Here is a 10,000-nt window from a genome sequence, read left to right on the forward strand (position 1 = left end):
TATTATTATTATCATTATTATAGTTATTATTATCAATAGTATTACTCCTCCTTGTACTAACACTGGCCTTTGATGTTCCTAATCTCTCTCTCTCTCTCTCTCTCTCTCTCTCTCTCTCTAAACGTCCCTTATTATATTTATTCTTCCTCTTCCTTCAGTCCTTTTCCTTTCCGATTCCCAAGAAATCCTCTCCACACATCCAGTTTTCCATCTCTTTCACCTTCTCCTCCTCCTCCTCCTCCTCCTCCTTCTTATTTTTTTTCCTCCTTATTTCTTCCTTTTCTTCAACCTGATGACGGCACATAAAGAGGAGAGAGAGAGAGAGAGAGAGAGAGAGAGAGAGAGAGAGAGAGAGAGAGAGAGAGAGAGAGAGAGAGAGAGAGAGAGAGAGAGAGAACTAACAATTTCCATAAAAATAACAATAATCTCATAAGTTGTATTTGCTTCCTCCTCCTTCTCCTCCTCCTCCTCTTCTTCCTTAAGGGAAATATTTACCCCCGACACACGCAGCACTGGCTTTTATATACCTAACTGGGAATTAAATATTTACTTTACCGCTGGACTAAACTTGACTAATTAAAGTGAGCGGGAATACTCTCTCTCTCTCTCTCTCTCTTAGTTCTATATCATCTTTCCTTTATTTCCCGTGTTATTCTCATTTCTTCCTTCTTCCTTATATGTAAATTTATTCTCATCCACCCAAATCTCTCTCTCTCTCTCTCTCTCTCTCTCTCTCTCTCTCTCTCTCTCTCTTTATTTCACTTTTGTTTTCTTTTCTTCTTCTTCCTTACAAGCAAACAAGAATCTTCATTTATACCCATTCCTTCAAATCTCTCTCTCTCTCTCTCTCTCTCTCTCTCTCTCTCTCTCTCTCTCTCTCTCTCTCTCTCTCACCCCGACAATGGAGCAGCTAGGATCATTTTCATCTACTGCCCTCCGTCTTCCACTCAGCCCTCACAATCCACACTCACTGAACGGGGATTTGTTTCTTGAGGCGTCTGTGGGATCTGAGTGGATCAATGGGAAGTGGAACCAAATAAACCTCCAGCTGTGGGTAAATCCATTCGTGTGGGCCAGACGGAGCAAGGGGAGGAGGTAGGTGGCTGTGAGGAGCAAGGGAGGGGCAAGGAAGGGTACTCGCAGGAAAGGGAAGAAATGTGAGAGGCAACAAGGGAAGATCAAGACGTGAAAGATGACGATACGAGTAAGTGATGAAGTTTTGTGGGATGTTTGCTGTTTGGTGGTGGTGGTGGTGGTGGTTTTCTGATCTTGCGTGGGAGGGTAAGGAAGATAAGGGAGAGCAAGAGAGGAGAGATAAAGTGAAGGATAAAGGAGGAATAAGTAAGGAGTGAGAAATGAAGTCTGTGGGGTGTTTGGAGTAAGAGATGGTAGTAGGTGGTGGTGGTGGTGGTGGTCGTGGTGGTTGTCTGGTCATGTGTGGGAGGTTGAGGATGATAAGAAAGGGAAAGCAATAGAGGAGAGATAGAAAGAAGGACAAAGGAAGGATAAGTAAGAGGTGAGATATAAAGTTTGTGGGACATTTGGTACAAGAATGCGTTGGTGTCTTTTGAGAGCGAGGATAAGAAAAAAAGGAAGGGAAAACTTATGAGGAAAGTAGAAACAGGGAAAAGAGAAAGGAAGAGATAAGAAAGTAATAGTTTGAGTGCTACTTGTGTTTAAGAAAGTAAAAAAAAAAAAGCAAAAAATGAATAAACAAATATATTACAGGTATAATATTTAGGAGAAGAAAGGATGCATAAGTGAAAAGTGACAATTTGTGTGGCTATTTAGAGCAACAAATTCTCTTTCTCCTTATGGCTGAGATAAATGCTTAAGGTATCCAAGCAGAGCAAAGAAACATGAAGCGAGAGACAAAAAAGAAAACGGCTAACAAAAGATAACAAGGAAAACAAGAACAAGCAGGATAACAAACATGTCAAAGCAGAAAAAAGATAAAAATGTCTTGGTATCTTTGAGTAGTAGTAGTAGTAGTAGTAGTAGGTGGTGGTGGTGGTGGTGGTGGTGGTGGTGGTGGTGGTAGTAGTAGTAGTAGTAGTAGTAGTAGTAGTAGTAGTAGTAGTAGTAGTAGTAGTAGTAGTAGCAGTAGTAGTAATAGCAGTAGTAGCAGTAGCATAATTAAGAACAATCTTCGTTAAAATGAATGTTACTGTTCTAGTTTAACTTAATTTTGTATATCCAATTTGCTTTACCTATTACTACTCTACTTTTCGTTCATTTGACATATTGTTTCCTGTATATCAAATTTTCCTACTCTAATCTAATTCTCACTCCTTTCTCCAGCTTCCTTTCCCGTTCAACTTCATAACTGAAACGCATTTACACCGTGATTGGACTGATTAGACAACTTTATTTGCATTAGGAAGGATCTATAGACATGAGAAGATTAATGGCCATTCACTATTCTAATCCCACACAGAAGTTTCTGAAGCTGTATGAAATCACCAAGTAGTAACCAGGATGAATATGGAAACGCGTCATGGTACTGAAGGGGTTAAATCTATGAATGCTCAATTTAACGAGAGAGAGAGAGAGAGAGAGAGAGAGAGAGAGAGAGAGAGAGAGAGAGAGAGAGAGAGAGAGAGAAGAAAGAAAGAAAGGAAGGAAGGAAGGAAGAAGAAAGAAGGAAAAAGGAAGGAAGGAAGGAAGGAAGGACGTAAGGAATGAAGGAGGAGAGAGAGAGAGAGAGAGAGAGAGAGAGAGAGAGAGAGAGAGAGAGAGAGAGAGAGAGAGAGAGAGAGAGAACAGACATCACTTAGCACACACGCTCTTCTAATCACGCGAATGGAGTCACGTCACGGCATTGCTAACAAGGCAGCCAAGGTGAAATTACATGACGATCCATTAGTCTGTTGAAGCTCACCAGTAGTAATATAATACGCACGGAGATGAAAATTGAAGAGTAAACATAAAAGATCCACAAAACATTGAGATCTAACTCTCTCTCTCTCTCTCTCTCTCTGGTTTATCGGGTGTTGCTGCCTCCTCCGTCAACCTTTATGGCCCTAATGGCGACTAATTGGCTCAGTAATTAACGCGGCCCCGCAGTAGTTAACACATTTCACCCGCACTGACACACACACACACACACACACACACACACACACACACACACACACACACACACACACACACACGTATTCATGAGCATTGTTAGGAAATAATTTATGTACGTATTCTTTTCATAATGACACACACACACACACACACACACACACACACACACACACACACACACACACTCGGGAGAAACAATGCAAGAATGAGACAAGTCAGGAAATAAAAGAAATGGGGGAAAAAAGACGAAACCGACCACTAGTTAGGGTGATGGATGGACACAGGAGGAGGAGGAGGAGGAGGAGGAGGAGATCGTTGAGTCAAAGCTACTGAGGCCTCTGGGACATAGTTTCTCTCCTCCTCCTCCTCCTCTTCTTCTTCTTCTTCTTGTTCCTCCTCCTCCTCCTCCTCCTCCTGTTATCCATCCTTATTTTCCCTCCTTCCTTAGCTTGATTATCTTCATTATCCTTCCCTCTATCTCGTCTCCCTCGACTCCAATCCTGTTTATTTCGTCTGCTCGTAACTTTCTTTCTCCTCCTCCTCCTCCTCCTCCTCCTCCTCCGCCTTCTCTTCCCTTCCTCCCTCTTGAAAGTTCCTTCATTTATCCTCCTCTCTCCAATCTCGGTTTCTTCTATTTTTGTGTTCGTTCTTTTCTATTTCCTGTTTGTTGTGATTATCTTCCTCCATTTTTTTTGTTTTTTTTCTCTTTCCTTCCTTGCATTGCGTTTTTTTCTCCTTATTTCTCTCTCTCTCTCTCTCTCTCTCTCTCTCTCTCTCTCTCTCTCTCTCTCTCTCTCTCTCTTCTCATTTACATTTCTTTGCATTATTTAATTATGTTCATTAGTTCTTTTTATTCTTTTCTTTTAGTTTTCCTGAGATTTTACTATTTTTTCTTCATTTTTTTTTAAATTTCTTACTCTTGAAAATCATCTCCTTGTTTCCTGCTTTTATCATCAATTTCCTCCTTGATTTATTTCGTCCCTCCCTCTAATTAATCTCTCTCTCTCTCTCTCTCTCTCTCTCTCTCTCTCTCTCTCATTTCTCTAATTTCCTGCTTCCTTCCTTTCCAACTTCCCTGTCTTCGTATCACTTCTTCCCTTCTCTCTCTCTCTCTCTCTCTCTCTCTCTCTCTCTCTCTCTCTTTCATCCCTTCCTTTATCAACTTTAATTATATATTCCCCCTTCCTTGCTTTTCCTTCCCTGCAGTCCATATATCTTTCCCTTCTTGTTCTCTTTTCTTCCATTTCTCTTTCTACAGTCTCTCTTACTTTCCCTTTTCGCATTTACCGTTCTTTCGTCTCCCTGCAGTCTCTCTTCCCTACCCTAAAATCCCTCTTCCCTCTTTCTCCTATTAGCTGTTCTTGTCCCCTTTTTTCCCCTCAAAGTAATCTCTCCTGTTCCCATTCTTTCACCTCCTTGTAGATGAATCATGTCTCTTTTTTCCCCTCTCTTCCTCTTCATCCATTTTATTTTCTTTCATGTTCTTGTAGATAAGCTGTCTTTTTCTCCGGTTCTTTGTTTCCTATTTCTCTATTTTCCTTTCTTTCATCTGTGTACAAATTATCTTTTTTTTATTTTTAATCTTTCACCTCAATAGATATAGCATGTCTCTTTTTTTCTTTACTTCTTTTTCAGCAATTTCATTTTCTTTCACCTTGTAAATAAATCGTCTCTTTCTCCGGTTCTTTGTTTCCTATTTCTCTATTTTCCTTTCTTTCATCTGTGTACAAACTGCCTTTTTTTTTCTATCCCCATTCTTTTATCTCTTTGTAGATAAATCATGTTCTTTTTTACCTCTCTTCTTCTTTATTCATTCTATTTACCTTCCCTTTCTAATACATAAACTGCCTTTTCTCCGCTTCTTTGTTTCCTATTTCTCATCTTCCTTTCTTTCATCTGTGTACAAACTGTCTTATTTTTTCTGTTCCGTTTTCAATTTGTAGATTAACAGGATCATTATTCCCCCTATTCATTTATCTCTTCCATTTCCCACTGTAATGTCTTGTAGTGCCTCCCTTTTCAATTTCTTTTACCTCCTTATAGATCAACTGTGTCTCATCTTTCTCTTCCGTCTAACTCCTATGGCTCCCTTCCTCCCTCTGCCTCTCTCTCTCCCCTCTCCCTCTCCTCACATTCCTCACACTCCCCTCGCCACAACTATTGCAGTATCCGACTGATGTCCTTTAGCTAGAGGAAACTTTCCCACGCCCCTAAACTCTTGTAGGAAGTTACGATGTGATGGAAGCTCTCTTTTCCTGTCCTTCCTTCTCCTTTTCCTTTGTTACTGTCCTTGTGTAGCTTTCCTCATTATATATTTTTGTTTTTTTAAAGTCTCCCTCTCTTCCTTATGGTTTTATCTTAATTTTTCTTCTCTTACCTTTTCTTGAGTTTTCATTTACTAATCTCATTCTCGTTTTATTTTTTTAAGACTTTTTCATTTTTTTTTCCCGCTGTCTTTTTTTTTTCTCTATTTGCATATATATATTTTTTAATATTCATCCTTCAGTTTCTTCCTCTTTTCTTCCTCGGTTATCTTTTGTCAGGCTTTACTTCTTCTTTTCAGTTTTCTTATCTTTTCTTTATCCTCCTTTTGTCTTCTAGGCCTCCTTGTCTTATTGTTCTCTTTGTTCTGTGTCATCTGTAACGCCGCCTTCTCCTTCCTCTCCTCCTTTTCCCCTTATCTGTTCTATCAACTCCTTTTGTCTCCTTCACAACTAGACCTTCCTTCTCTCTTTCACTCCCGTTCCATTCCCTCCTTCCTTTGTTTCCAGACTCCATATTTTTTTCTTACTTCAACGCGTTACATTTTTTTTTCTCTTTCTCGTCCCCGCTGCTCATTTATTTTCCTGTTATCTACTCCTGTTTGCCTCCCCTCTCTCTCGCTTTTCCCAACCAGAATCTATCCTTATCCACTTTGACATCGAGACAAAAGACACATCGCCATTAGCGGCCACAGTGGAGGCAACGACATTTATTTATATGATTTTGTGTCGTCCTTCTCCTCATGACCATTCGTTGTCCTTCCCCACTCCTTTCCTTGCCTTTATTTTCTCTCTCTCTCCTTTTCCCTTGATTTATCGTTTATTATTGTCTTTTTTTTCGTAAATATCAATTAATCTTTATGACCATCCGTTTTCTTTTTCATTTATCTTCCTTTTCTTTCTTTTTTTTTGTCATTCCTCTCTTCGTATTTTATTATCTCGTGTCTTCTTTTCCTCAATCATCATTTCTTTCTTTATGAGCCTCCATTCTATTTTTTTTTATTTTCTTCTCCTCTTTAAGTTATTTTCTTTCTTCTCTTTGTCTTTTATTATTTCGTGTCCTCTTTTCCACAGTCATCAATTACCACCACTGACTGTTCTGTATTTTCCTTCCTCTTTTTTCCTTAATTTTCCCATTTCTATTCCTTCCACTCTTTAACTTCCATTATAAGGCTAAAATCTTCACTACAACATTAATTTCCTTCTTTAACCTCTTCTTTTTCCTTCCTTCCCTTTCTTTTTCTTCTTTCATTCATACACTTTCCCTCCTCTCAATCTTTATATTTTTCTTCTACTTCAGTATTTCCTTAGTTTTCTCTTTCTTTCTCTTTCCTTTTTCCTTTTTTTCCATTCCTTTATCAGGCTCTTCTCTCTCTCTCTCTCTTATTACTTTTTTTCCTTCAAACGTTAATTTTTCTTCCATTCACTGTTAGTGTTTGCTTTCTTTTCTCACTTCCCTCGTTTATTTTCTTCCATTCCTTTCCACAGTTCCCCTTTCCTTTTCCTTCCTCCCCTCCTCCTCCTATTATCTTGTTCCTTCCCTCCCTCAAACTTTAATTTCTTTTCTTCCATCAGCTGTCTGTGTTTTCCCCTCTTCCCTCCTCGCTGCCCTCCCCTCTTTCCTTCCTTCCTTCCTTCTCTCCCTTTTAAATTTTTTCCTCATTTTTTCTTCCCTGCCTTTCTCCTTGCTTCCTTCTTCATTTTCCTTGTCTTTCACTCATTTCCTTTATTCATTATCATCATTTCCTTCCCTAATTTCCTTTCATGTTTGCTTTCTTGCCTTTCAATCCTTCTCCTTCCTTCATTATCACCATTTTCTTTCCTAATTTCCTTTCACATTTCGATTCTTGCCTTTCAATCCTTCTTCCTTCATTATCACCATTTTCTTTCCTAATTTCCTTCATGTTTGGTTTCTTGCTTTTCCATTCTTCTCCTTCCCTCTCTCTTTCCTTTTCCTGCTCTTCTTCCTTCTCACAAAGTAGAATCCTTTTAGAAATTGGTTCCTATGGTGTCCTTAAATGCCATTGGAGGACTTAAGGGGAAGAGGCTCCTGCAGGGTCCCCACGAGGCCTAAATGACGTGAAATATAATGGTCTAAAGGCCTACAGTATTTGGTCCTCCTTGTGCTGTGATATTTACGAAATCTTTCCCTTCTCTTAGTGGGAAAACAAACACGGAAAAAAACGAGAAAAAATACAATGTCGTTAATGTGAGTCTGTCTCTCTCTCTCTCTCTCTCTCTCTCTCTCTCTCTCTCTCTCTCTCTCTCTCTCTCTCTCTCTCAGTATACATTCATACATTTCCAGCGGGTTTATCATGTATATTTAATTCCGTATGCTTATTTATGCTCCAAGAGTTTAGAACTAATTCTCTCCTTCCCTTCCTACTCTTCCTTCCTCCATCTCCCTCCCTCCTTCGGTCGCCCTTTGATGGACGACCGATGGAGAGGCGGCCAGAGGAAAAGGAGGGAAAAAATGAAGGAGGGGAAAAGGGTGGAAAAATATAAAGAAATGAAAAGAGGAGCCCTGGAGGAGGAGGAGGAGGAGGAGGAGGAGGAGGAGGAGGAGGAGGAGGAGGAGGAGGAGGAGGAGGAGGAGGAGGAGTTCTTTTCTACATTACAGCGCTACATGTTCCACTCTAGTGTGTGTGTGTGTGTGTGTGTGTGTGTGTGTGTGTGTGTGTGTGTGTGTGTGTGTGTGTGTGTGTGTGTGTGTGTGTGTGTGTGTGTGTGTGAGGGCGCGGTCGTGCGTAGGAACCCGAAAAGAGGGGAAAGAGGGGACCTTAGATATAAAATAGACCGACAAACAGGGAAAAAATAGAGCCATAAATCCAGTTGGCTCTATCTCTTCCCATCCTTTATTTCTCTCTCTCTCTCTCTCTCTCTCTCTCTCTCTCTCTCTCTCTCTCTCTGGCTTATGTCAAGTTAAAAGTTAGAGACAAGGCAATTACCACAGCTGAGTAAGGTTCCTCCTCTTCCTCTTCCTTCCTTCCTTCCTCCAGCACTTAATCTCCATGTAAACCAGCGTAAACAACTCTCTCTCTCTCTCTCTCTCTCTCTCTCTGTGTCGTAATTACTGGAGAAATAATCAATAAAGGCAACTTTTTGTTCTTCTTCGTGGGACTGATCTTTGCAATTAGCCCTTAGCTCACCTGCGTCGAGAGAGAGAGAGAGAGAGAGAGAGAGAGAGAGAGAGAGAGAGAGAGAGAGAGAGAGAGAGAGAGAGAGAGAGAGAGAGAGAGAGAGAGAGAGAGAAGGACTGGATGAATGAGTTAATGAATAAATAAATGGGTATGTCAATATCTAAATGATTTAAGGCAGTGAAGGAAGGAAAGAAGGAAGGAAGGAAGGAAGGAAGGAAGGAAGGAAGGAAGGAAGGAAGAGAGGTGAAGAGAATGGTAAGAGGAAAAAAATATGATAACTAAGAAGAAAAGGAAAAGAAATTGAGATATTTAGCATAAACAAAATAAAAATGAAAGTTTTTAATAAACTTGTAAACTAATTGGACATAAAACAGAAGGATGCAGAGTCGAAGAGCCAAAATAAATTAACAAATAAGTAAATAAATAAAAATACATACATAAATAAAAAAAAAAAAAAGAAAACAGGCCACGAGATAAATGAGTAATGAATATAAATAAATGAATAAACAAATAAATGAATAATAAATAAAAAAGAAAACAGGCCACGAGAGAAAAGAAAAATGAATAATGAGCTAAAGAAGAAGAGGAAACTGCTGACGAAAGAGAAAGAAAACGGAGGAAAGGAAGACAGAAGTTAAGAAACGGAAGAGATACAGATGACAGGCGGAACATTAAAGGATATAAAGAATGACACGGTTAAAAAAGAGAATGAGAGGGAGAGGGAGAGGTCAAGATGAGCTCAATTGGATAATGTGGGAAAAATGAAGGAAAAAAAAAGCACAAAGGAATAATGATGGAAGGGAGATTAGTGATTATATTTTGTACACTTTTTAATCTATCTCTTTTATAATTCGCGTTTTTTTATTATTATTATTTTCTATTTTATTTCTCTTCTATTTTATCATCACTTTCCTTGTTCACTTTTTTTTTTTTAACTCACTAATCATAATTTTTTAATCCATCTCTTCTTATTTATCTTTTCCGTTTTTTTATTATTATTTTCTATTTCATTTCTCTATTTCATCACCACTTTCCTTGTTCACTTTTTTTACTCGCTAATCATAATTCCTTTTTTTTAATCCACCTCTTTTAATTTATCTATTCCATTTTTTCATTCTTATTTTCCATTTCATTTCTCTTCCATTCCATCATTACTTTCCTTCTTCACTTTTTTTTATTTTGTTTACTAACTACAATATTTTTTCCTTCCTCCTTCCATTCCCTCACCACCTCCACATTCTTCCTTCTTCCTTCTTTTCCTTCCTCCATTACCTCACCACCTGCAATTCCACCCCAGTCTTACCTTCCCTTCCCTTCCCTTTCCTCTCAGCCTCCCCCACACACCCTGCCATTCACTGCTAATCCCTCCCCTTCACACTAACTCATTTTGTAAGGAAAGGATGATCAGGACAAGAGGGAATTTATAATTATACCTGTGGGTAATTAATTCCGTGTAGGTATTAAGGAAAGGATGGTCTAAGCAGTGGTGGTGGTGGTGCTGGTGGTGGTGGTGAAGATAAGATG

General features: G+C 39.2%; 1 protein-coding gene across 2 annotated transcripts in view; it reads right to left on the reverse strand.

Moving 5' to 3' along the window:
• Window positions 1–10,000, reverse strand: part of LOC123512999 (multiple PDZ domain protein-like) — a 945,060-nt gene that overhangs the window by 120,054 nt on the left and 815,006 nt on the right. The gene's annotated exons all lie outside the window — the stretch shown is intronic.

Source organism: Portunus trituberculatus, chromosome 35, assembly GCF_017591435.1.
Source record: "Portunus trituberculatus isolate SZX2019 chromosome 35, ASM1759143v1, whole genome shotgun sequence".
NCBI classification, from domain to species: domain Eukaryota; kingdom Metazoa; phylum Arthropoda; class Malacostraca; order Decapoda; family Portunidae; genus Portunus; species Portunus trituberculatus.